Raw genomic sequence first — 6,922 nt, 5'->3', positions numbered from 1 at the left:
AATACAGGCAAGACAAACATAAAAGTAAATTATTTTCATTATATCTCCATTCATCTTTCTATAAAATAAGACAATTAAATATTACATCTCCTCCTTCTAGCAGATTTCATAGTGTAGATGATATACATTTAGGTATATAATTACATTCTATTTGAAATACTATCACAAATAAATATACCTTAGCTATTAACACATAACAGAGTTTGAGGCTTACAAGACAGAAAGACCACCAAATATATAGAGGGACATAAGAGGGATATAGATAAAGTACCTGTATGCAGCTTCCTATGACATACATCATAACACTGTAACCAGCATGTGGTATGGAAATGTGCCTCTAGGTGATTTCTCTACAACTACTTGATTTTTTCATCACATACAGCAATAAAAAACTAAGAAGGTTTTCAAACTTAAGTACTGAAAAGATCAATGATATAGGAATTTTCTCATTCAATATCTTTCTCTGCATGCCAACATTCAGCCAGATGTCCATCCTTGTGAATCAGTACAAATGGGCTGAGTATTGGATAGCCAAGGTCCACAAATTCTAGAAAAATTCCATAAATGAAATGCTTCTGAAAGGAGAAAGTGACATAAAAGGACATAAAAATATCAGTCCAGTAGAAGAATAGAAAACAGCATTTGTGTACAATGAATCAAACTGCAGTCTGTATAAAATTAAAAGCTAAATACAAATAATAATAGAAAAAGAAAAAGAAAGAAAAGAACATCAGAAGCAGAACACTGAGCAGCCTTCATCTCAGGGGGAGTTGTGTAGAGGAGCTTGGAGGTCTGCAGGTAGAGGACATGCTGGTGGTGCTTGTGGAGGAGGAACGCCATATAGCCACTGGCCCAGCCCATGACACCCTGGAATACAGCATCTCGAAGAACCATGAGAACAATAAAAATCCAAGCAATTATCCAGTATTGTAATTAGAAATGACATTTTTGTCACTTCTAATAATTCTTGAAGCTTATGCTGATAATATTTTCTAAAAAATTGTAAGTTTATGCTTATTGAGGAATTGAGTATAGAAAAGAAGAGCAACAAGGGAAGGATGTGGAAGGCAGACCTGGTCTGCAGCCTCCTCCACCTGGAGGCTCTGGGACTTATGGTGATGGCCTGTACCACCGTGAGGAGACTGGTGGTGCAGATGGACAGGACCCGGGCCACCCTATTGATGTAAATCCTAACCTTACAGCCTGCATCACCTATGACATTCCTGATACCAAATGGGGATATTAAAACTAACATTCCTCTAGTAAGAAGTGTTATGATACTTGCAAAAGTCAAATGGGAGACAATGAGTTGTATAAATTTCATAGTTTTTCTAAAAAGACACATGTTGTTCATAAGAAAAAATAATTCCCCACAATGCCAAATCCTATTAGAAACATGAAGATTATTCAGTTGACATGATGCAAAACCATCTTACTTCATAGGCAGAAAAATTCAAATGTTGCACACCCTTCTTGAAAAAAGGAACAGCAATGATGATATGTATCTGCACAAAAATATTTCAGAACAGCAATTTCTAGAGTGTAAAAACATTCTGGATATATATAACAGTGTGGATTTTTTCAAAGCACTATTGGTGTGAAGCCATCCTTATCTAGCAGAATCAGTTCAGGTTGAGCCACAGAACACAGAGGCCTGACTACCAGGAACTGGCAGACACAGAGGTCTGTTCCAGATTCCTGGGATGTATGTGGCACTCTGTGAGTGTTTCCCTGTCTGGTTCTATGATAGTTTCCCTGAGAAAATGGCCCCCCTAACTCCAGTCCATCCTTTTCCTCACAGAAGAAGCTTCTCCCAATCTTGGCCCCTTTACCTGTGTGTCTATAAATTCAACAGTGTTGGGTCACTCCATGTTGCTAGAGGCCAGATCTGTTATGTCCAGACCCATCACAACCCCTCTCATTTAAAAAGAGTACTGGTTCTTGTGTGCTTACTGAATAGATAAGTTTTTGGGTAATTGGTTTACAGCAAACATCATCCTCCAGCAGTTAATACTTTTCTCATCTATGTGAGATATGGCAGAAACCCCCACAACCATACCTTATTCTGTAGGGGTTTGAAGGTCATTTACATCTTTCAAACATCTTGAGTAGTATTATACAAAATTCTAATTTTTTTTACCTAAAATTTCCTAAGTTCCTTCCATTCAATATGCAGTTGCTTGGTCAAATACTGGTTACCCCATCCATGTTTAACCTCAGCATTGATACATAGAGCCCACACTCCCCCAGTCAGATTCTTCCCTATCCTTTTTATTTCATCCTATATATTCTTATCATTGGAATGCAAAAGTCCAGAATTATGCTTGCTCTCTCTTCTCCCTGACACTACATGCACAGGCATTTTTAAAATATAGTTGCTTCAATGCCTTAAAATTGTAAATTTGGTCATGTCTCAGTTTTTGTATTGTCTCTTGCTTTGTTCAATGTTCCCTTCTATCTCTTATTTGGGTCACAATTCTAGGTTTGTTTTTTTCTTCTGAGTTTACCATCTTTGATGACAAGAGCTTACCTTCTGTGTTTTACACCTGAGAGTGACTCTGATGTCACTGCTTACTAGTACTCAGAGATTCTCTGCAGTCATCAATATGACATTGAACTCCAACTTTACAAATGAAATCCAACAGGTAAACATAAATCACTAAAGCACAGGCAGAAATCAGTCTTTAGTTTGAGAAAATCATTTATGGATAGCAGGCAGCCAGTGAGGGTGCACAGAGAGCCAGGGAATGCTGCTCCATCAGGGTCTTCATCAGAGGGCTGAGTTCCCATTCATGACCTCAGGGTTTCTAAGGAAGCCTGGGTCAATTCTGCTTGTGGTGCTGTTTTCAAAGGTCAGGGCAGAATGCATGAACTCCTGCTGTGTGCTGTATCCAGAGGAAGGCAGTGTATGAATTAGAACTCCCCATTAAAATATCCTCTTAGAAAGGTAGGTTGGGACACATTGGGCATGAATAAGGCACTCAGTAGGGTAATGATTGCATTTTATAATGCTTGTAGATATTTGGGGATTCAATTACTTCAGTAAAATCTGCAGCCAAATCCAGCTGTCTTTTATTCCCACATAGTCAACAACTGGGCTGCTGTAAGTTTTAAAATTCACAGGTTATTTCCATGCAGTCCTGGCCAGGTTGCTACCTTTCCTTCTTAGATTTGCATCTCAACTATTACCTAAGAATTTATGTGAAATGTCATCAATTTCTTCAAAACAGAAGAATCCAGGATGGTGAAAAAAATCTTAGGATTTGCATGTATCAGTGTACATGGAATACAATTCTACAATCCTTCCCCACAACTTCTGGTATTCATTAAAGTATTCCTTCAAATTCCTATGGTGAATGTCCCCAGTAGCTTGAAGAGCATGAAGAAAGGTTGTACCCAGTTTTGGCACCTTGTGTCCCTTGAATTCAGAAAGGTACATGATTGTCTTTCTAACTCTATTTACTCCACTAGAAAATGAGGAGAATAAAGTGTGCTCCAATGCCTTAAAGCAAACAGCACAAAATCCTAAATGCCTACTGTGCAATGCAGTATATGATACAAGCTATAATGATTCAGGTGCAGCAGTTTTAAATAGGATATCATGGATTAAAATTACTGTACTTAATGTACATGATGACCCACAGGACCTGAGCAACATTTCCATATTTTTCATGTTTATTTCTAATTTTTTCTCATATTCTGACCACTCCCCCTGCCCATACTACACACCTTTGAATCAATTTTTGGAGGTACTTCTGAGATGTATAACTCATTTTTCAATCACTCTGACAGAATGAAATGAAGAATGTCATAGGAGAGAGTGGCATAATCCCAGGTTAATCTTACAATTACAGAGGAAACATTTCTGAAATGACATCCTTGTATTCAGAAAGATGTGTCATCCCCTATCTGGATATAACACCCAATTAGCTAGGCAGGTGAATGAATCCTTCCAGGGGAAAACTTTCCAGGACAAAGATGAGTTGGTGATCCTTGCTGCATGCTATGAACTGAAGGTAAAGGGATTGTTCTGGAATTTCAGAACAAAGCAAACTGACAATGGCATACTGTAATTCACAAGGGAAACTGTGATTTTAAATACTAATTATTTTTAGTAGACATTCTGACAAACACATATAAAGAATAAATTCAACTCACATGTATGGTCTAAAGTTGTGTGTGGGACAAAGAGTTTCAGAGTGCATGCAGAAAGAATGACTTCTTGTTAAACACACTGCACTTAGGTACCTAGAAACATAATGCAAGAGAACAATTCCATCTTGGAAATCCAATACTACAGCAAACACTAGGTGCAGAAATCTTATGTGAGCTAAGAATGCTCACAGTCATCACAGGACCACATGGAGACTGAAGAAACTGAACTTTACTAATAGCAGACAAAACTTCTAACTTTCTATCCTCGAGACCCTCCATGGAGCTCTCTGATGAATCCTGACCCTGAATACAGTGTCAAAGTTCTGAATAACTGAAGGACACTGAGCCTTAAAGAAGAGTGAAAGTATTGTATTGTCTGAAAGATGACTGGAACTACAGAATGTCAGGTTACAAGAAATAACCAGACTCAGTGAGGGGTTGAATATTGCCTTTCATATGTGGAAACTGGAGAAAATTAAGAGGAAAAGAGTGGGAAGATCCCTCAAAGATAGAAAACATGATTGTGCAGCAGAGGAAGGGGTGGGGAAGGTAGAGAGATGGCACAAGGAGGAACTGTGGAATGAACATGAGATAATTATACCATGTGCTCATGTGAATGTACCAGAGTGGATTTCACATTTGTGTCTATCTGTGTAGCACCAATTAAACTAATAAATAGGAGGAAGAGGAGTAGAAGAGGGGAAAGGGGAAAGGGGTATGCAGGAGAGCATGGAAAGAAGAAGCAGTGGGGCTGCAGGGAGCACAGGACACTGCATGCATGTGTGGTCAGGTCAGATAATCCCCTTGGTAGTGGAAGTAAAATGAACTAATAAAGATGTTTAAAAATCCATTCTGTGTTAAGCAGGAAGGGCATTTGGATGATTCCTCTACATCCCAGGATGCTCCCCATATCAATTAGGCTTCCCACCTCCTGGAGGTCTGTTTTAGTCCCTGTTGCAAAGGCATGTAATAAAATGAGGCCACAGGGCTGAGATGAGAATGGAGAGAAACATTCTTTCTTCAGAAAAAAAGAGCAGCCTGGACTGACCTGGGAGGCAGGCTCCTGAACACTGGGCTCCCTTCTGTGTCCTGTGTGACTCATCACCTAGAGATGCACCCTGCCCACCACCAGATCCCACATTCCACATTTGTAAACACCTTCACACTGGCTTTTGTGCTAGGAATGTGTCAGAAAAACATGACAAGATCTGGTTTGCTTTACTATATTGGACAACTTTCTAATACAAACTCTGAGGAAGAAATTCTGATTTAATGGAAGAGATGCTGAAAGACTCAAGATTAATGTCATCCATTATTAGAATGTAAAACTGAGGGAAAGATGAGTGAATTGTGTTGATAGAATTCTGCCCTCATGGGAGATGGCAGGGTCAAGTCTGAATCCATCAATGAAAAGATGAAGAAAGATGTAATCTCAGAGCATGGGTTTCTGGCTAGAATATGTTCCTTGCTCACTATGACAGTTTTTTCTAGTCCCCTAAGGCTATTATATACATTAATATGGTGTAGATCATGTTTGCTGTAGTAGAGAAAGTATGTAGCTGGTTGCAGTGTGGAAAAGCTTCCCATTTCACACTTGGCCCAGGCTTCTCCAGGGAAGACAGAGAGAGGAACAGGAACTGCTGGCACTAAGTGAGAGTTTGGCACAGGGCTCTGGAAATTCCAGAGGAGCTGGAGGCCCAGGAGGCAAAACAAGACTGGAGAGCAAGAAAACTCTTGGCCGTGAGAGTCTGCAATGCATACATAAGGGATAGCAATCCAAATCCGAACATGCATAAGCAGATGAATCCATATGGGGGATGATATAGGGACTTACCCAAACCTGTCCCCCATGTGTGACTGACTCTGCCCCATTAAGTCCTTGGGGGACATCCCAAGAGGAAGGTGCTCAATGTAGTCCAGTGTTTGACAGGACACCATGGCAGACAGACACCATATGGTTTCTGTGGTGAGGAGGTTCATCTCCATCCCTCAAAGCCTTTAGACATGCACAGAGCTGAATGAGATCTTGCTGGCTGAGAACTTGGGAAAGCTCCCTCTAGTGAGACTGGGCAGGGTTGGCAGGGTGAGTGTGGGGACTTCTTTGAGGAGGCAACTGAGGAATGGATGGGTTGGGGTTTCCAGAGGCTTCAGAGAAGATATCTGGTCATTTAGGAACCATGATTCAGTGCTCCACCATGGGGATAATTTGCCAATAGAGATACTTCCATTCTGAGTGCTCTAGGCAGGGTTGGTCTGGCAAGACAGAAAACAGATCTTCCCATGACTCATGGGGATAAAAATTTGCCAAGGAAAACCAGATTTGTGCTCACAGAATGCAATGAGAATAACAGAGAGGGTTTAAAGGATTCTAGATGGAGGCTTAGCTGATGGCCCAGGACATAAAGGGACCAGATGGAGGACAGGCCTTTTGTACAAAGGTGTGATGGCCATCCCTATGGAACTCAGCAGGGACCACAAATTTTCAGCCTTAGACTGTCCTCAAAGCAACAACCACAAAATAGGAGTTTGGGGGGGCTTCTGTCTTGGAGACAAGAGCAGGTTTTCAGGTAGGCCTTCTTTGTCTGTAAATATTTGGGATCACCTAGCTGGGCCATCACCCTTCTAGAATTGCCAGCTCTATCTTCTCTCCTCAGTGAATGGGAGAGTGGGTGGGAGGGCATTCTCACCCAGCAGAAGACACCATATTCTCTCCATGAGACATCAGCCCCTCTCCTGGACAGGATCCCCTGGGGCCACACAGGCATGT

General features: G+C 40.8%; 1 pseudogene; it reads right to left on the bottom strand.

The window, feature by feature from the left end:
• Positions 1–446: 446 nt before the first annotated feature.
• LOC124989415 (putative vomeronasal receptor-like protein 4) lies at positions 447–1,345 on the bottom strand (annotated as a pseudogene).
• Positions 1,346–6,922: the final 5,577 nt, after the last annotated feature.

This window comes from Sciurus carolinensis, chromosome 7 (assembly GCF_902686445.1).
Source record: "Sciurus carolinensis chromosome 7, mSciCar1.2, whole genome shotgun sequence".
Taxonomy (NCBI): domain Eukaryota; kingdom Metazoa; phylum Chordata; class Mammalia; order Rodentia; family Sciuridae; genus Sciurus; species Sciurus carolinensis.
This window is presented reverse-complemented; position numbering and strand designations above follow the sequence as displayed.